The sequence below is a fragment of the Canis aureus genome, chromosome 20 (genome assembly GCF_053574225.1).
Source record: "Canis aureus isolate CA01 chromosome 20, VMU_Caureus_v.1.0, whole genome shotgun sequence".
NCBI classification, from domain to species: Eukaryota; Metazoa; Chordata; class Mammalia; order Carnivora; family Canidae; genus Canis; species Canis aureus.
In genome coordinates, this window is record NC_135630.1 from 57,750,152 (window position 1) to 57,771,700 (window position 21,549).

Genomic DNA, 21,549 nt, shown 5'->3' on the forward strand with positions numbered 1-21,549 from the left:
TTCCCATGTTCCTCTAAGGATGTCTTAGCTTGCCCAGACCACACATGTCTAGGCTGATAGTGGTAAAAAATCAAAAGCTGGAAACCCAATAATCTAGCAATATCCAATTAGCTTTTAAGTCTTATTCTGGTTTAGGGTAAAGGGATACTATTTTGGGGATATCCAATACCCTGACACAACTGTTTTGACTGTAGCTGGTTCAGACCTTTAGAAAGGAGTATTACTAACTGGGCCCTCACTGGGTCCATGAGCTGAAACCCGAAGGACTCATAGTACAGTAAGTACAGCCAAGAAGTAGTGACGGGTGAAGCCGTTGCACCTCAGGCTGGAGAAGAGGAGGACACTTTTTATGTTCCTGAAGGTAGAAAAACTTTTATGATTCTGCAATGAAATAGTGCATTGGTAGACTAAAGAAGAGCAACAGTTTTCACTTAGCACAAAACTGAGTAGGGTAATGCATTGGGAAAAGCATTAAAATGGATCACAATTTTCATTTCTTATGACTTTAGTGTACTTGTTGAGATGAAATATGTAGTTGGGCCAAGAATTAGAGTTGGAAAAAGAATTGCTTTTAGGTGCTTGGAGGACATGCTGGATGCTCTACAACTACTCATTGTCATATCACATGCCTAATGCTATGCCAAATGCTTCTCTTCCTACCTACGGGTCACTTATGACTTGGAAACATTCTTTTTTTTTTTTTTTTTTTGAAATTTTGCTATCAGGAGAAGTTTCCTTTTATTGGGAAATACATAATTTTAAGATATTGTACAGTCGACAGAACCAATGTACTATGGGGCACCTGGGTGGCTCAGCGGTTGAGCATCTGCCTTTTGCTCAGGTCGTGATCCCTGGGTCCTGGGATGGAGACTTGGAAACATTCTTGTCAAGACATCAGCCTTGGAATTCCCATTTCCCATGACAGGAAGCCTGTTTTGTTCACCTGATGTTGAGGCAGTGACTTTGGGTCCTACCAGAATCCACTAGCTCATCCCATATTGATAGCATGGTAAGTCCTAACATAGTAATAATAACATGGTAGCTTCCATATTTATACCTACATTATCTTTCCTAGTAGCCTTTATCAGAAAGGCTACTAGGAAAGATAAGCTCAGTAACAATAATTTTGAAAGATGGGACAAAGAATATAAGTGGGGAAATGCAAGATGGAGTCAGATTCTGCAGATGAAGACACTATGGTCTTAAAAGATCTAATCCCTCTAGACCTTAGTCTGTCACCTGATGAAGGAGCTGAAACTGAATCAATGGTTTTAAAACTTTTCTGAAAAAAAAAAAAAAAAAAAAAACTTTTCTGGCTGCCATTTATATTATTGCAGTGCAACTCAATGCAGACATTTCTGTGTATATAAAATACAACTGAAATTGTGTTTCACAAAAAACATAGGGACCTCCACAACATGCATTATGTCTGTTTTTTTCCATATTCCATTCTATTCCAGTTCACTATTTTTAAAGAAATATCTGAGTTGTGACTCACTACGTTGGTGTCAAGATCCACTAATTTACAATTTACCATTTGAAAAACAGTGAACTGTGTGATCACTAATAATCTTTCCAGTGCCTATCTCCTATTGTATACCTGCAGTCAAGAAATCAGGACTCAACACCTGAGCCCACTTCCCCTCTCTTGCTCAGCTGCTATGAGAGAATAAGGGTGTCTCCCTGAGTTACGAGTTCCATATTCACTGTGGTACTTCTCAGTCTGGTATAGTCCTATAATCTTTCCATGATTCATTCTGTCATTCTTTGATTTGGTCAGTTTATTCTCCAAACTTTTTGGTTTGGGAAGAAGAATCTGGGTTTGAATCCAAGCCTCATTTGTTAAACACCCTCCCTCATCTTCAATCTGAGGTTGTTGTGAGGATCAACCATAAAGGACGTAGCCTGTAGCACAGTGTGGGACTGTAGTGTGCATCAGAGGAGCGGTACTTTCGAGACAGGTTTGCTGGGTACTGTGCTGGCATCGGTGTTAGAAGAACTCCACTTGGAGCATGTCCTCGGGAGGCTCCAATGGTTCTCTTGCTCACCTTGCTCTTTTTGCTTCGTAAACTCCTTTTAAAATCTAGCAATGCATCTCAAATGCTTTTCTGTCAGCAAACATAGCTGTAGGAGGTAATTTGTAGGGGTTGGTTACTATTACATTTACATTTTATGGTTATATCATAATTTGTCTCACTTTTTTAAAAATACGTTTCTAGTTTTTTTCCTTTAATAAAGTTTTGTGTAAAGGCAAAGGTAATGCATAAGCATCGAAATATGAAATAGTTAAGTAGACAAGTTTTTAATTAGAAAAGCAAAATCCCCCTTTCTACTCCCACCTCTTTCCATTCTACACAATAACCTCTATTAATAATTTCTTGAATAGGCCAGCCGGGTGGCTCAGTGGTTTAGCGCTGCCTTCAGCCTGGATGTGGGATCGAGTCCTACGTTGGGCCCCCTGCATGGAGCCTGCTTCTCCCTCTGCCTGTGTCTCTGCCTCTCTCTCTGTGTCTCTCATGAATAAATAAAAAATGAAATATTTTTAAAAAATAATAATTTCTTGAATATACTCTTACATGTTTTCTAATGCATGTATAAACAATTGCAAATATACTCATACAGTTACATGAATGGTATCACATATATACATAGAAATGAGTTCTGCAAAGTACCTTTTATTTTTTTACATTTATGATTATGTATCTGTCATATCCTTATGTTAATCAGTTTAGTCGTCGTAAAGATCACTTATCTGACAGTTGCCTAAAGTTCATGTGATGTGCAGATCATTGCAACATAGCTTTAAAAATGAGTACCTTTAGGATAGCTTTTGTTGTCAGTGCGTGAAGATCTACTTCATTCTTTAAGTGGCTACATGAATTCCATTGTATGGACGGATCATAACTTATTTACCCCATCCCCTGTTGATCCACATTCAGCATATCCTAAAAATTGTGTCTAGATTTTGCTCTCACAAACAATAATGCAATGAACACCTGCGCACTCTCTTGAGATGACTCTAGGACAACTAGTAGAAATTTTTGATCTCTATTACCAAATTACCCCCCAGAAACTTGTGCCAATTTGTCCCAAGAGTGTTATGAAGTGTTTAGATCTGTATACCCTCTCTAAACTTTTATCAATACTTTATTTTTATGATCCTTTTTTCTCATTAGTAAATATTAACAAGAATGTTTAAATTACTTCAATAGAGGAAAGGGGGACATGTGTGGATAAGAGGGAGTAAGGGCCTTGACAACCCTGGAATAATTTGCAGGGATTTGGGGAGCTGCATGTGGGACAAGAGAGATTTGACTCGCCATTAGCTCTCTGCAGGACAGGCTGTTTTGTGAAGGCTTGCAGCATCTACCTTGTGTCAGATCGTAACTCAAATGGCAAAAAACAAGCCTGGATACCATTTCTCAGCTCTGCCAAACATGAGCTATATTGACTCTGATGTGACTGATGTTACTTCCTCTCCTCTATCCCAGCAGTTGAGAGGTAAATGTAACACCGCCACCTTTTGTTGTCTAGGACTTGGCTTGTCAAGAAAAGAACTCTGGGAGTACAAATGGAAATCAACACTCTTGCCTTTTGCAGAACAGATGCTGAGATTCTGTTAAGAGTAGCTTATGGTCCTCTGGAAACTTGGATTAACTTACTTGCCATTTTCTGGCAGAAGAAAGTCCCCTACAATTTATATTCTGCAACCTTATATTCTGGACTTTCTTTATAACCTACAAAGCAGGAATATCATCATAGAAACAATTGATGTTTTGTTCCAATATAAAAGAGCAACTGTTGGTTAAGACCGAGCACCTATTTTTAAATCCCGAATGTCAGTAATAATAAAAAGAAGTGGCAAAAAAGGCTCATGAAAGCTAGAGCAGATTCAAATAACCAAGTGACATGTACCCAAGCAGGAAGACCCATATTACTGTAAAGTTGCAGTGGACCTTAGAAATAATTAAACCAAATATCCTTAGTTCATTATATGGGTGAGGACGTGGGTACACAGAAAGCTGTTGTGACTTATCTCAGGTCACTCAGTATGTTGGTGGCAGCACTAGGACTCAACCTTAACCCTCATGGGGACTCTAAGCTCGATGCCCCTCCCGCTGCACCACTGTCCCTCTGAAGATCGACAAGATCAGGTGGGGGATGGAAGTGGGAAATGGAGAACAGGAAAGGAGATCACAGCTGTCCAGAGCAGAGGGTGGGGGGTAGGGCAGAAGGAAGGTGTGGGTAGGGGAGACAAAGTACAAGATTTGGGTGGGGAAAGTCAAAAAGAAAGTTAATACCCAAGGCAGATGATTTCCTGCACAAGAGCACGCCCTACCTTAGTTTCTAAAGAAACCGCGATGCTGTTTGTTACTAGTATTTGCTAATATTAATTTTATCAATAATTAATGTATTTAATATTTAATTAATAATTAATTAATTTTACTAATAATAAAGGCAGTCCTTGTAGTGGCGCCTGACTGGCTTAGCTGGTAGAGCAGGTGACTCTTGATCTCAGGGTTGTGAATTTGTGCCTTACATCGGGTGTAGAGCTCACTTAAAAAGAAACAAATAATCATTGTAGTCACGTGTCCTGTTTTTTCTTTAAAATCTATACTTAGGACAATAGCTAATAGGAGCGACATGTTGAAGTGTCAGCAACATATGCATGTGTGGTGTTGAGAGAGAGCTGCTTAGATATGCACACTGCTCCTATGTGTGCTCAAGAAGGTGAGGGACGGATTCTACTCGGATGGAATGGAGACAAGACCCAGCTCAGTCCATGTTTCCAGTGTTTAGAGAGCATTTTTAGCACCTTCTTTAGTTGACTTCTGTTTCCTCCAGAAATCAGAACATTATCCCTGCCAAGCATCATGTTTCCATGAAACCGTTTCTCTCTCTCTCTCTAATTATAAAACTCTGGTTTAGCGTCTATAGCGTGGATGGCCACCGGCAGGCTCTTGGCTGCACCCATGTCCAAGGAATATTTAATGAAAGGTCTTCTATCTTCCTGGAGAGATAGTGGAGAGTCACTGGTGATAAAATCAATAGGTTAAATTACTCTAATTAGGAAAATCCTAGTTTTTCCCACCATTGATTCAGAAAAGGTAGAAAACCAATCTGTTCTATTCAGTCAGCAAGGCTCACTTGCAACCAGGTGAGAAATTTGTTAAAGATCTCCCTAGGAAGCTAGATGGAACACTGGAACTTGTTCTGGACCCAGAAGATTCTGGGTCTTTGAGATGAATTGTAGAGGAAAAAAAAAGGACAGAAGGACAGAAAGGCCCTGGAGGCTTTTTGCCAGCTTGTGTGCCAGAAACAGAATATTTGCTACAACTGCCTTTGCAGAGGAAAAGAGGCTACCCTATGGCAAAGTTCCCAACCCCTCCTACGAGCTCCTGCTGTAGGTGGCAGAGGGGAGGCCCGTCAGCAGCCTGGTGTCTACTGTGGGGAGCATATTTTCAGCTTATTCTAATTTTTAAAATTCTCCATCAGTCGTCGTTCACTAGGTTGTGCTATTGTAACCGACAATCTTAAACTATTAACGGCTTCAAAAGCGAAGTATTTCTGTTTTGTTTTGTTCCTCCCCTGGGCTCACGTTATATATCAGCTGCACATTAGCTCCACGGATCTGCTTTATTGTGGGATTCAGGCTAGCAGAACAGTCTCTTTCTGGAACATGCTGTTCTGTGTGTTGAAGAAAAGCGGTTCCAGGATGCTGGGAGAAGGTGGCCATGCCTCTTAGAACTTTCTGCTGGGTGGGCCCCCTCTCACTTCCGCCCACGTTTCACCGGCTGAAACGAGTCATGTGGCCAAGTGCTGCCCACAGGGAGGCCGCTGTGCTCTCCAGGTGACTCTGTAAGACACGGCCGGGCAGGTGGGAGTGGGAGGGGGCAAGGAACACTCACACGTGGCTACGCAGCCTGCCACAGGGTCCTCCACTCAGCAGTGTGCGGGGCACCTGCGTGCACGGTGTTCCCCCAAGGCCAGGGTGGAGTTCACGCCCTTTGACCTGTCCTGACCCGTAGCTCTCCAACCCAGGGGCATCCGCAGTAAGCTCTGATTTCTTTTTTTTTTTTTTTTTTTTTAATTTATTTTTTATTGGTGTTCAATTTACTAACATACAGAATAACACCCAGTGCCCGTCACCCATTCACTCCCACCCCCCGCCCTCCTCCCCTTCTCTGATTTCTAAACCAGGAATGGGTTAAGGTCAAGCTTGACGGGCGTGTGGCTTTCACCACCCATGTTTTCCCCATTACTGAACAATGGGTATGTCTGATAGGGTCCCTACATTTTAAAAAATTGGGCAGAATGGCAAAAACAGGAAAATATCTATAGGATGTTTTCCGTAGGGCTGCGACTTGGCTTTTTTATGTGGAAAACTGTAACATGGGGGATTTTGAGTGGAGGTTATAAAAGAAAATCCAATTTTGAATGGTTTCTGAGCCAACTTTCCCTATTTGTGTGTTTAGATAAAACAAGGAGGAAAGGCAAGTGAAGATCAGCTGTTTTTAACCACTGGGTCTTTTTTTCCTCATGAAAATCAGCTTCAAACATCAGTGACTCTGAAATGCAAGGCCAGCCCCGGGCAGAAGGTTCTCGAGAGCTGGTTTGCCTGGAGGATTTCCTAGTGGCGTCTTCAGGAAGCGGTGCCCTCAGTTGGGCCCTCGGCCAGCCCAGAGCCCTCTGTGGCTGCCTTTCTGGCCCCAGAATCCGTGAATTCAGCAGAAATGTGGGCGGAGGGTGTTGGGGCTGCTGGAGCTGTCACACAGCCTAGGAGCCAGCGGTCGCACAGGGAGCCAAGTGCACAGCAAATTATACTAGAGTGATGAGTACTGCAGGGAAGAGGCCCGCAGAGGGCTTTTCCAGTACGACGAAAGGGAATTACAACGCACTCATACAAAATGGAAAAGACTTCCTCCAAAGAATGATGTGTAAACCCAGAAAAGGGGGGGTGCGGGGGCCGGGGAGGAGGGCAAAGTCCCTCTGGGGCTGGGACCGCAGACTCCTAAGCAGGACTGAGGACTGGGGCAGGGACTCCTGCCGTGTCCCTGCCCAGGCATGGCCTCACCAAGCCTTTTATCCTGAGGAATGCCACCCTGTGACGAGTCTTCAAAAAGCCCATCTCACCTTTTTTTTTTTAACGATTTCTTTAATTTATAAACTGTCATAAATTTTTTTTTTATTTTGAAAAATAATTTGAACATCAAAGAGTTGTTTGGAAAGATAATAAAATAAATACCACGCAGGTACCACCCAGAAGTAACAAATATTAATATCATATTTTATTGTATATATTTTATCACTCTCTTAATAAATAAACTATTACCAATAAAATTGAAATTTCCTATAAATCTTTCCTGGGTCACATTTCTCCTCATCCATCTCTTCAGAGTTAAGTGCTGTCATGAATTCCGTGATTCTGCCCTTGTTTTTATGTTTTCTAAAAATATTTTGATAAACAGCATAGCTAGTTTATAGGTATGTAAATTTTATGGAAATGATTTACTGTACTATTAAGCAATCGTCTGTAACTGGAGTGTTTCTTCACATTGTGTTTTCAAGATTATTTCTATATAACTGAAGTCCATAATATAAATATACCAAAATTAAGTTGGCTTTATAGGTGAGCTTCAGTTTTTTCCTTTTACTAAGAAGACTACAGTAAAAGCCTTTGTAGAAAGTACATTTATCTATTTATTTATTTTTACATGTCTCACTTGAGTATTACCTGCAAATGCAGTTGCCTGGCCATTGAGAACACACTTTTATTTTTTTGAGAACACACAGTTTAAATTTTCCTAGACATTAATATCTGTTCGATTTAGTGTTTCCATTTTCTTTGGGTAAATACCCAGCAGTGAATCATATGGTGATTCTATTTTTAATTTTTTGAGGAACCATCATCTTGTTTTCCCCGGTGGCTGTGCCAGTTTGCAGTCCCATCAACGTGCGTGACGGTTCCTTTTTCTCTATATCCTTATCAACGTTTGCTGTTTCTTGTGTCTTTGAGTTTAGCCATTCGGACGAGTGTGTGGTGGATCTTCCTGTGGTTTCGATTTGCATTTCCCTGACAATTGGTGACGTAGAGCACCTGTCATGTGCTTGTTGGCCATCTGTATGTCTTCTTTGGAGAAATGTCTACTCGGGTCTTCTGCCCATTTTTTGATTATTTGTTTTTTGGTGTTGAGTTACATAAGCTCTCCATATATTTTGGATACTAACCTTTTATCAGATATGCAAATGTCATCGCAGTCAGTAAATTGTCTTTTAGTTTTGTTGATTGATTCTTTGTTCTGCAGAAGCTTTTTATTTTGATGTTTATTTTGTAGTTTATTTTGTTTCTCTTGTCTCACAAGACATACTAGAAAAACGTTGCTCCGGCTGATGTCTGAGAAATTATTGCCTGTGCTCACTCCTAGGATTTTTTATGGTTTCAGACCTCACATTTAGGGTTTGTGTGTGTGTGTGTGTTAAGATTTTATTTATTTATTTATTTATTTATTTATTTATTTATTTATTTACGAGAGACCCACATAGATAGAGAGAGAGAGGCAGAGTCACAGGCAGAGGGAGAAGCAGGCTCCATGCAGGGAGCCTAATGTGGGACTTGATCCCAGGTCTCCAGGATCACACCCCAGGCCGAAGGTGGCACTAAACCACTGAGCCACCCAGGCTGCCCACATTTAGGTTTTAATCCATTTTGAGTTTATTTTTGTGGTTGGTGTAGGAAAGTGGTCCAGTTTTATTCTTTTTCAGGTAGCTGTCCAATTTTTCCCAACACCATTTGTTGAAGACGCTGTCTTTTTCCCATTGGATAGTCTTATTTCCTTTGTTAAAGATTAATTACCACATAAGCATGGGTTTATTTCTGGGCTCTCTGTTCTGGTCCATTGATCAATATGTCTATTTTGTGCCAGTACTATACTTTTTTGATTACTGTAGCTTTGTAGTATATTTTGAAATCCGGGACTGTGATACCTCCAATTTTGTTCTTTTTCAAGATTGCTTTTGTGATTCAGGGTCTCTGTGCTTCCATACAAATTTTAGGATATTTTTGTTCCAGTTCTGTGGAAAAGGCTTTTGGTATTTTGATAGGGATTGTGTAAAATTTATAGATTGCTTTGGATAGTATGGACGTTTTAACAATATTTGTTCTTCCAATCCATGAGAAAGGAGTATCTCTCCACTAGTTTATGTCATCAATATCTTTCATCAGTGTTTTATACTTTCAGAGTATAAGTCTTTCACTTCCTTGGTGAGGTTTATTCCTAAGTATTTTATTATCCTTGGTAAGACTTCCAGTACTCTGTTGAACAAACATGGTGAGAATGGACGTCCTTGTCTTGGTCCTGAACTTAGGGGAAAAGCTTTCAGGTTTTCACCATTGAGTGTGTGCTAGCTGTGAGTTTTTCATACATGGCCTTTATGATGTTGAGGTATGTTCCCTCTCAGCCTACTTTGTTGAGGTTTTTTATTTGTTTGTTTTGTTCTGTTTTTATCGTGAATGGATGTTGTACTTTGTCAAATGCTTTCTCTGCCTCTATTGAAATGCTCATATGGTTTTTATCCTTTCTCCTGTTGGTGTGATGTATCACATTGATTGATTTGCTAATATGGAACCAGCCTTGCATGCCAGAAATAAATTCCACTTGATTATGCGAATGATTTTTTAAAAATGCATTGTTGGATTCAGTTCGCTAATATTTTGTTGAGGATTTTTGCATCTATGTTTATCAGAGACATTGGCATATAGTTCTCTCTTTTTTTGTAGTGTCTTTGTCTGGTTTTGGTATCAGAGTAATGCTGGCCTCATGGAATGAATTTCTAAGCTTTCCTTCCTCTTCTACTTTTTGGCATAGTTTGAGAAGAATAGGTATAAACTTTTTTTGAAATATTTGGTGGAATTCCCCTGTGCAGTCATCTGGTCCTGAACTTTTGTTTGTTGGGAGTTCTTTGATTGCTGATTCAATTTCATTTCTGGTCTGTTCAAATTCTCTATTTCCTCCTGATTTAGCTTTGGGAAGTTATATGTGTTCAGTAATTTTTCCATTTATTCTAGGTTATCCAATTTGTTGGCACATAATTTTTCATACTATTCCCTTATAATCCTTTGTATTTCTGTGGTGTCAGTGTTATTTCTCCTCTTTCATTTCTGGTTTTGTATATTTGAGTATTCTCTCTCTCTCTCTCTCTCTCTCTGATGAATCTGCTAAAGGTTTCTCAATTTTGTTGACCTTTTCAAGGAACTAGCTCCTGGTTTTATTGATTTGTTCTATTGTTTTTTAAGTTTCTGCTTCATTTATTTCTGCTCTAAACTTTATTATTTCCTTCTTTCTGCTAGTTTTGGGTTTTGTTTGTTCTTTTTCTAGCTACTTTTGGTGTAAGGTTAGGTTGCTTAGTTGCTCTTTTTCTTGCTTCTTGAGGTAGGCCTGTGTTGCTCTAAATGTTCCTCTTAGAACTGCTTTTGCTGAATCCCAATGGTTTTGGACTGTTGTGATTTCATTTTCATTTATCTTCATGTATTTTTTAAAATTTCCTCTTTGATTTCTTGGTTGAACCATTCATTGTTTAGTAGCATGTTATTTAACCTCCATATATTCTGTCTTCTTTTCTCTTGCAATCCTCCATATATTTGTGTTCTCTCCAGACTTTTCCTCATGGTCGATTTCTTGTTTCATAACATCGTGATTGAAAAAGATGCATAGTATGACTTCAGTCTTTTTGAATTTGTTTATTTTTTGTTTTATTTTTACTTTTTTTAAAGATTTTTTAATTTATTTATGACAGACACAGAGAGAGAGGGGGGCAGAAAAACAGGCAGAGGGAGAGGGAGAAGCAGGCTCCACGTAGGGAGTCCGACACAGAACTCGATCCCGGGTCTCTAGGATCACACCCCCGGCCAAAGGCAGTGCTAAACCGCTGGGCCACTGGACTGCCCTGAATTTGTTTAGATTTATTTGTTTTGTGGCCTAAATATGATCTATTCTAGAGAATGTTCCATATATACTTAAAAAGAATGTGTATTCTGCTGTTTTAGGATAGAACATTCTGAGTATGTTTGTTAGATCCATCTGGTCCAACGTATCTATCAAACCCACTATTTCCTTACTGATTTTCTGTTTGGATGATCTATCTATTGATGTCAGTGAGGTTTAACGTCTCCTACCATTATTGTATTACCATTGATTGCATCCTTTATGTTTGTTGTTAGCTGCTTCATGTATTTGGATGCTCCCATGTTGGGTGCATAAATATTTACAATTGTTATATCTTCTTGTTAGATTGTTTCCTTTATGATTATGTCCTTCTTTGCCTCATTACAGTCTTTGTTTTAAAGACTTGTCTTACACAAGTATTGAAGTCTAACTCTCTTTTCATGATAAATACTTTTCCATCCCTTCACTTTCAATCTGTGTGTGTCTTTAGGTCTGAAATGAGTCTCTTGTAGGCAGGATTAGGGGAGTCTTGCTTTTACATCCATTCTACTACCTTGTGTCTTTTCATTGGAGCATTTAGTGCATTACATTCAAAGTAATTAGTGATAAGTATATACTTACTGCCATTTTGTTAGCTGTATTATGATTGTTTTTATAGTTCCTCTCTGTTCCTTCTCTTGCTGTCTTCTCTCATGGTTTGCTGGCTTTCTGTTTATTTTTTGCACATCTATTGCTTGTTTTTGATTTGTGCTTCCCATTAGGTTTGTATATAACATTTTATACATATAGCAGTCTACAGTAAGTTGATGATTGCTTAATTTTGAAATTTTTCACTTCTCTCCCCTCCATATTTTCAGTTATTTGGTATCATATTTCACATCCTTTAATTTTGACAGATTTCTACATATATATTTGATTTGGTGTTTGTGCTTTCTATTTTTCTTACTCTTACTTATGTTTTTTTGTTTTCCACTCATAGATTCCCCATAAGATTTTTTTTTTTTTTTGTAGGACTGGTTTAGTGGTTGTGAATTCATTTAACTATTTTTTTGGGAAACTTGCTCTCTCCTCTTCTGAATGATGGCCTTGCTGATTAGAGTATTCTTGGCTGCAAGTTTTACCCTTTTAACACTTTGGATATGTCATGCCACTCTCTTCTGGCCTACAAAATTTCTGCTGAAAAATCAGCTCATAGCCTCATGAGATTTGCTTTGTATGTAACTGTCTTCTTTTCTCTTGCAACCCTTCACATTCTTCATCACCATTATTTTTTTTCCATTTTAATTACTATATACCTTAGTGTGGACCTCCTTGGGTTGATTTTGTTGGGGGCTTTGGATCTGGATTTCTGTTTTCTTCAATCTTCAATAGGGAAGTTTTCAGCTATTTTTCAAATAAATTTTCTGCTCCCTTTTCTCTCCTTTCATGGGATAACTATAATGTGAATGTTATTATATTTGATGATGTTGCCAAGTTATCATAGTCTATTTTCATATTTTATTATTTTTTTCTCTCTCCTGTTCAGCTTGATTGCTTTCCATTACTCTGTCCTCCTGGTTGCTGATCTGTTCTGTTGCCTTTAGTGTACTATTTTCCATCTAGTGTATTTTTAATTTCAGTTAGTAAGTTCTTCATCTATGATTAGTTCTCTTTTATTTGGTTTTTAAATTTTATTTATTTATTTTTTAACCTCTTTGTTGAAGGTCTCATTGAGGTCCTCCACTCCTTCCTCAAGTCTATTGAGTATGACCATTACTTTAAATTCTCTATCCGGCATATTACTTATCTCCATTTTGCCTTTCTCCCCCACCTCCTCATATCTGGAATCTATAATTTGAAGGTAATGGGCAATTAGGCAGAGTTTATTATTTTCATAGAAATGTTTGTTTATCCAGTTCTTGAAAGCTAGTTTCAGAAATGCAAGGTTTTTTACAAAAGGAAGTTAATTCTGAAGCTCTCTTATTTTATGATTCTAGGTTTGAACTGAATGCACTTACATGGTGAGAATGTGAAATGACACATAGCACCTTCTGGGGAGACATGCTGTGTTTCTGCCTGCTTTTCCCTCTTCACCCCACCCCCAATTATGAATACAGCAAGTCTGTCCTGTAAATATATATGACAGGCAGAGACATGGCCTCTTCTAGGCCTTGACCCTGAGAATTTCTCCAGCAGTGGATGTATTTCTACAGCTGGGGGACCAGCTGAGGGAGCAGCAGCTCATTCAAGAGGAACAAGCTCTCCTGCTGTAATGGGTCTGGAATGTAGACATGGGAGCTGTCAAAGGAGCTTCTCTCTTCTTCATATTGACAGTTTGTGCTCACTCCATGACATGGGTGCTGCAGAAACATGACCTGGAACTGATATGTTCTGGCAGATACAAGATGGGAGATTTAAGGCTCATTCACATTGCTTTTTTTTTCTCTTCCATGATGGTACTGAATTGTTGAAGCAGGAGGGGGGCTTATAGCTGGCAGAGAGGGTTCCCAGACCCACCATCAAAGCCAGCTCTGGGTGGCCCAATAAATCCATATGGAAGCCATTCCTGGGATTCTTGGAAGATGGCACTGTTATCTACATATGGAATTGTACTATACATTGAATAAAGCTGTAAGATGAGATATCTTCAAAATAGGGACTAAAAGAATAGAATAAACAAAACCAACTTTTAGACAAGATAACAGGAAAGTAGTATAGAAAAGCCATATGATGACCTGGTTTTTCAGTTCAATATACACAATCAATTTTGATGTTGGAACATAAAAATTCTATTATGATCAGATTTGATCGCTTATGTAAATAAAATTGAACTCTCTCTGTGTAGCTTTAAATTTTCTTTTTGGGAGGGAGGAGAAATGAAATTTTGCTCTTGAAAATTCTACCCAAGTCATCAGCATATGTTAAAACATTTATTCAACAATTATTAAATAATACTTATTCTGTGTTAGATACTAGGGATGCAGTGATGTAAAGGAGAAGGATGACTCCCCCAATGCTTATCTTTATCAAAGGCAGAGCCTGATTAAAAACAAGTACCCAAATAAAATAATTGCAAAATCTGATAAGCATATGAATGAGACCAGAGAGGGACTGAGAAAGAGAATATAAATGAGGAGTAATGGATTTCTTAAGTGGACAAAAACGGTGAGATTTAAAGTATATGAATGGGATAGTCATGTGAAGAATGGGGGATGAGCATCTCAGGTAAGAGAAAAAGTAAATTCAAAGGCCCTCTCATGATTTGTTCAAAGAATTGTGAGAAAACCAGTGCGGCAGAAGTTAAAAAGGGGTGAGAAGGATAAAGAGGGCTGGAGAAATGATCAAGGGCAGAACAGTAAGGTGTAGTAAGGAATTTGGATTTTGTTACATATTATGGGAAACCCATAAAGAGCTTTTAGCAGGGAAGAGACATAATCCAACACACACACACACACATACACGTTTTTAAAACAATCTCAAACTTAGAGTGCGGCTTTTCCTCCAGAACCATTTGAGAATAAATTGCAGTATGATACCTTGTGTTTGTTATTTATTGCTGTGTAACAAATTATCCCACAATTTAGTGGCTCAAAACAGCCTTTATAATCTCAGATTTTCTGCACATCGGAACCTGGGCTTAGCTGGCCCCTCTGTCTCATAGTCTCTCATGGGCTGCAAACAAAGTGTTGACGGAGCTGCAGTCTTACCTGAACGCTCGATTGTAGCAACAACACTTCCAAGCTTGCTCAGGTGGTTGTTGGCAGGATTTAGTTTCTCATAGGTTACTGACCCAAGGCTTTGTTAAGGGTTCAGTTCTTCACAGCCTTCCTCACAGGTCTCCCTCAACTCATTGCCACATAGTCCTCAACATAGCAGCTGACCTGTCTTAGAGTGAGTGAGCAAGAGAAGGAGAAAGAGCAACCAAGAGACAGTCTTGTTATAACCTAATCACTGAGTGCTATGCTATCACTTATGTCATTTTCTAATAATTAGAAGTGAACCACTGGGTGTAAATACATTCAGTGGGAGATTATACAAGGGCAGGAATATCAAGAGGTGGGTACCATGGGGACCATCTTAGAGGCTACCTACCACATGACCCATCACACCAAGCACCTACAACAAGGACGTTCTACTAACCACAATGCAATCACCAAAATTAGGAAACCAAATCAACCCTAACCTCAGACTCTATTCAAGTTTCGCCAGTTATTGTAGTAATACCTTTATGGCAAAAGGATCTAGTCCAGAATCATGCTTTGCTTTCAGTTGTCATATCACTTTAGTTTCCTTCAGTCTGTTTGCTTCCTCAATCTTGTCTTGGCAGTCATAGTCTTGACATTTTTTAAGATTGCAGGCTAGTTACTTTGTAGACAGCTTCTTAGTTTGGGTTTTCTGATGTTACTTTGTGGTTGGATTCAGGTTATGCATCTTTGGCAGGAGAGAAGTGATGCATTGCATACTATTAGGTGGCACATGGTTTTGATCAACTCATTCATTGCTGGTGATTTTAACTTTGATCCCCTAATTAAGGTGATGTCAGCTAAGCTTCTTGACTCTAAAGATACCTTTCTCCCTCCCTTGTAATCAATAAATATTTTGTGAAGAGGTACTTTCCAGCTTTCCCATTCCTAATCTATTCATTTATTGATTTATTTCAGTATGGACTGTATAGACTAGTCAGTATAGATTTCATCCATCTTATTCAATGGATAATTATTTATTACTATCACTATTAATTTTGATGCCAAATAGTTTCAGCTTTGACCCATGGGAGCACTTCCAAGCTAGCTATGGTTTTCTATGTTTTTTTTCAAGGTGCCCCCATCATTTTTGAGCACTTCCTTAGTTTCTGACACAAAATATGTCCCAGATTCATCTTGTACTTCTCCTACCCCAGCCTTGGGATCATCCATTTTACTAAGGAGTCCTGGTTCCTTTTAGTGGAGAAGGTATTTAGAAACCAAGACATGTGCATATTGTCACTGGGGTGTTACAGCTCCCAGGCTTTCTCAAGGACAGAGCTAGGCGATACACATGTATACCTGTAGGCATATGTGCAGACACACATTTATATTCATTTCTTTTTATGTCTATTCATGTATATAGAGAACTATGAATTCACACTGCTATCTCCAATTCCAATGCAAACTACAAGGCAAATTCTATTTTTCTACCTTTCTATATTTATAACCTCTTTTTCCCACAATAAGAAACCTGACTTCCAATATCTTTAATATATTTACTTGTTTGATCAGTGTCCATGCATGCAACCAACTTCCAATTTCTGCCACCAATCCCTACTCCTCTACTCCTGGTATGGATGATCTCCTGACCCCGCTCAGGCTCCAACAGCCACGCTGGGCTATTACCATCTCCACCTCTCCTGTGTGCATATCCTTCTCACCCATCCACGCTTAGGCAATATGTGCCATGCCATCACCTCATGTGGATGTCCTCCTCAGCTCTGCTTAGGTTTTGATCCCTAGTTCTGGGCCATTGTGGTTAATACCTGGCTACATGGATGCCTTTCTTGTTCAGCACCATTGAATGGCTTTTAGGCTGAATTAGTTTTTTTTTCTTCCAGTTTTATTGAGATACAATTGACAGAAGGCACTGTATAAGTTTATGGCATATAGTATAATAACTTGTGAAATGGTTACCACAATAAATTCAGTTAACACCCGTTATTTCATGTGGATACAAAAAAAAAAGAAAAAGAATGAAAAATGTTTTCCTTGAAGCAAGAACTCTTAGGATCTACTCTCTTAAAAACAATCAAATATACCACATAACAGTGTTAACTATAGTTGTCGTGTTATGCATTCACCCCCAATATTTATTTATCTTTTAACTGGAAGTTTGTACCTTTTGACTGCCTTCGTTGGAATCCTCCAGCCTTTGTCTCTGGTAAACACAAATCTGTTTTTTGTTTTGTTTTGTTTTTCTTTTTCTATGAGTTGTTGTTTTGTTTTGTTTTAGATTCACATATAAGTGAGATCATTCAGTGTTTGTCTTTCTCTAACATTTCATTTAGTGTAATGCCTTCAAGATCCATCCACATTGTCACAAATGGCAGGATTTCCCTTTTTATGGCTGAATTATATCCAAAGGGCTGAATTGTTGAGGAAGGGTAGGAAAGCAAAATAGAAAAAGAAGAACCACGGTATATTTTAAGCCAGTTTCTCTTATTGTTTCATGGAGCATGAATGGGAGAAGGCAGGAACTGAAGCAGAGGCCAGTTGAAAGGCTACTAGACAATGTCATCTGAAAGATGATAGTAGATGACTTAAGAGGCTGGCAGTGCAGTGAAAAAAAAAAACATTTGGGAAGTTGAAATCACTTTCTCTTGGATGACAGTCGGAGGTGCAGGAAAGGTAGAAACCTAGAAGTCTTAGGTAGTTGATTAAAACATGGTGCCCTCTACTAAGATAAGAAGGAATTGGGGTTGAGGGTATAGTAGGTGGAGAAGAATCAATCATTATTTTCCAAATATGTCGAGCTAGAGACATATGTGAGATTTAAGAGGCGATGTTAAGTAGGTCCATGGATACAGGAGTGAACTCAAAGCAGAAATGTAGGCTGGCCATATAAATTTGGGAGACATGAACGTAGAGAAAGAATTGAAAGAGGAAGAGCATCCAGGCCTGAGCCTCAGAAACTCATATGCCAGGAAGAAGAGATAGATCTAACAATAGAGTTTGAAAAGGAGAGGCTAGTGGGTAAAAGAAACATCGGAAAACAGAAGTGCTACTATAGAACTAAGAGAGGAGCATGCTTGAAGAAGGCAGAAATAATGGATGATATCAAATATGTTGAGAAGACAAACTTGAGAACCCAAGTGTCCATTGGCTTTGACTGTGAAGAAGTCATTGGTGATTTCAACAATGTTGCATTCAGTGAGCTGACGGGGGATAAAGCCCGAGGAAGTGACTCATAAAGCAGAGCAAGGGGGAAACCTAAACAGAGAAATCCTTGAGGCTGATGAGGGTTCTTGTCATAGGACAAGTGGAGGACTGGCCTCTGATATGACTGGTCTCGGTGGTAAGAGGAAAAGAGAGAGATGGTGGATTAGCAGAGCTATTTGTAGTGGAGTAAATCGACATTAAAAAAAAAAAGAAAACACAAACATATCCTGATCCGTTTTTCCTTCTCTGTCATCCGAGTTTCTCTTCCCTTGCTACCCTTTTACTATAAGGCTAAGTCACAAGTCCTACTGCCCCAGGGAAGAAGTAGAGGATACTGCTTTGAAAAAAGTATAAAGAATAGGAGAAGGAAATGATGTGAGGGGAGCTCCTGCCTGACAGACAAGCAGGTAGGAAGGGAGGAAAGACTAGAGAGGAGAGACGTGAGACAAGGAGTGCTCTTGAGGTCACCCCGAGAGTGTGTTACGCTGGAAAGTTCCAGAGAGATTTGCAGGAGAGGGTTGCAGACAGCTGCTATTTACCGTCCTGGGGCTACCTCGAGTGGCTGAAATCCTCCCCTGCAAGCCCTGCAGGTGACCTGGCATCAGGTCCACACCGAGGCCTCCCGCCAACACCCCCTCCCGGGCTGTGAGGAAGCCGCTGCTCTGGCCCCTTGGAGCACGGAGGTGCTGGGAAGAACAGGGGTGCATAATAAGCCTAAGCTTGGGTGAGGAGCCTGTGATGTGGTGGGAGACCCGGGCATCATCCAGGGACACCGCAGGTCAGCCGGGAGCTGACTAGAAGGGGCCAGACCCCAGCAGGAGGTGGCGAAGCCTCGAAGGACAGTGAATGCACCAGAAGCTTCTCTTTCATTGCTGTAAATGCATGTGAGCTTTCGCTACGTCCAGTTGCTCCCAGGGAGAGGGGAAAGACAGCAGGAGATGGAGAACACTTTGAAAGGTGGAGTATTTACACCAAAGACTACACTTAACCAGAGCCTCTTTTAAATTGAAAGAAACTCAGTTACTTTTAATACATTTGTTTTCATTTTCCCTTGGAAATAGGAACACCAGACAAAGAAGAAGTCAACGAGAGAAAATTAAATTTGCCACTTCTCCAGATGTGGGCTGCTTGGCCTTTCTGGACAGCGATTTGATAGGTTTGTTGGTGTAAAGACGAGGGAGGCTGCATCCCACGCCTTCCCCTGGGCCTATGAAATGTGAAGTGAGTGCTGGTTGAGAGGAGGACTTAAGAAAGAGATTTGGGGGTTTCAGAAAGGAGGAGAAGGCCCAAAATTGTCTCCGGAGATTCCAAATGCACATTCGTATCTTCAAGTCTCTAAGAAGCCTCGTTTTAGAACAAAGACAGTTGTTCAAATTCATATACAAGCTGGGCCAGATCGAGGTTTGGTGCATCCTGAGCTTATACAATTTGAAGAGCCTTGTAAGAAGAAGAGCATAAAATTACAAATACAAAATCCAGAACAGAGGCTTGGAAGGGACTCATGGGAACAACGGTTTCTGAAGCTCCAGTTTTACGGTAAATCTACCTCTACCTGTGCACTAAATGACCACACTCGCTCAGGAGAAGACTTCTTTCCGTCTCACACCTATTAGTGACGCCCAGAATAGGCTAGTTAGCGTCAAGGTGGGATGTGCTGGCACAGACCGTGGGGGCTTCTCCAACTTGCCTGCCTTCTCTCTTCTCTCACCAAAAAATATAAATACAGTTGACCCTTGAACTGTGCCAACCCCCCCCCATGCAGTTGAAAATCCATGTGTAACTTTTGACTCTCCTAAAACTCAACTACAGTAGCCTACTGTTAGCCAGAAGCCTTATTGCTAACATATACGGTCAATTAACATCGGTTTTGTATGTTGGACGTATTATATATGATGTTCCTACAATAAAGTAAGCTGGAGAAAGTGTTATTAGGAAAAATCATAAGGAAGAGAAAATACATTTATAGTACTGTATTTATTGAAAAAAAAATCTGCCTCTCAGTGGACCTGTGTAGTCCAAGCCTGCGTTGCTCAAGGGCCAGCGGCACATCATTCCACAGCTGCTTGTTACTGTCCTCGGACCCATGCCATAGCACTCTACAGCTTAGCGTCCCACCTCTTTAGATGGATGCCTTTCACACTTCTTAGACCACAACTCCTAATAAGAAATATATTTTATATTGTGAACCAATACTATGAGTATTGGCTCATAATATGCATCCTATTTTTATGTGAATGTACTGTAATATTTTCTAGCTGATGTCTTGCATATTTAAAAATAATTCTGGCTGAGGGGCACCTGTGTAGTTTGGTGGGTTAATTGTCAGACCCTAGGTTTCGGCTCAGGTCACGATCTCAGGGTCATGGGATGGAGCCTCGTGCTGGGCTCTGCACTCGGTGTGGAGTCTGCTGGAGATTATCTCTCTCCCTCTCTCTCCTTCCGCTGCTCCCCCTGCTTGCATGCTCTCGTTCTCTCTCTAAACTAAATAAAATCTTTAAAAATATATAATTCTGATTGGGCCACGCTACAATGATTCTTACAGCAGCAGAGTGAGAAGCCCTCTCTGGCTAGTGCTCTACCCCTAATGTCCTTTCACGCTGCTATTCTCTGCTATGTAGCTCCCTCACTCTGGATTGCCCTTAATCTCTGCTGTGATTTTGGAGATCATTTTTATCCCTCCAGTTTCAAAGAAAATTCTACAGACTTTTACGTGAAGCCATCCACATAACCCTCTGTGCTGTCATAAATTTTGCATTCGTATTGATACAGCAGATATTTTATTCTGCCATTGATTATAATTAATTATTTAAAATTCAGTGCTCTACTTGACCGCGAAGTCCTCCAGGGCAAGATTGTATCTGGATCTGGCGTGGCCATTCTATGACTCCTGTGGCATCTAGCTCCTAGTACCTTGCAAATTTGCAAAGTTGGAAAAAAATAATAGTGGCTCACAGAGTCGTGAGGATTAGATGAGAGAACACATTTCAGAACTAATGTTATAACTGACACCTCCTGTTCTTGTTTTATAGCTGAGATCATCGGCTTAGGGTCCCACAGGTTGTCATTGGTGTAGCCAGGACACGAGCCAAGCCAGGCTCCACATTACCAGCCCCCTTGCTATTCTCCTAGTGAAGTGCTTCACCTTTAGGAAGCACTAAGTAATTGGCAGCTACTATTATCTCTTAACAAAAGGGTGTTGGATCAAAACCGAATGAACGATTTGGCCGAAACTATAGATTATCTGTAATAGCCTTTGTGCCGAGGGGCAATTTCATTCATCATTCTGCTATTAGCTTGCTATTTAATCTGCTGTTTTATTTTTCTCTGTGAATGGCTGTGACTATATGATTAAAAATCACCAGATCAGGAAAATGAATTTACTGTCTTCAGTAGTCTTAATGGCCACATCAGATTAACTGCAAGACTGATTCAACTATGCACAAATTAGATATTAAGACAGATGAAAAGAATCCAATTTGACCAAAAATGATTTTGAGACTGCATAGATCAAACTAATTTTCTTCCTTTGTGCAATTCAGTTCAATTCAAACCTTCAAATACACAGTGCGGAGCACTGCAGGGGATAGCAAGAAAATAAGCATCGTTCCCTGTTGCCAAGGAATTCACAGTCCAGTACGGCTGGAGGTGGAAGGAATAGGATGTCTATATAAATAACCCCAATAGAAGGCAGGGTAAGATCTGCTTCACGAGGCTTCAAC

The 21,549-nt window shown here is 39.9% G+C and overlaps 1 long non-coding RNA gene across 1 annotated transcript in view; it reads right to left on the reverse strand.

The window, feature by feature from the left end:
• Positions 1–687: 687 nt before the first annotated feature.
• The window catches only part of LOC144291996 (uncharacterized), a 32,502-nt gene continuing 11,640 nt past the window's right edge, over positions 688–21,549 (reverse strand). The window contains exons 2-3 of the long non-coding RNA XR_013359541.1: positions 14,630–14,807; positions 688–2,124 (exon numbers count right to left, since the gene is read on the reverse strand). This is a non-coding gene — a long non-coding RNA (uncharacterized LOC144291996). The remainder of the gene's footprint in view (positions 2,125–14,629; positions 14,808–21,549) is intronic.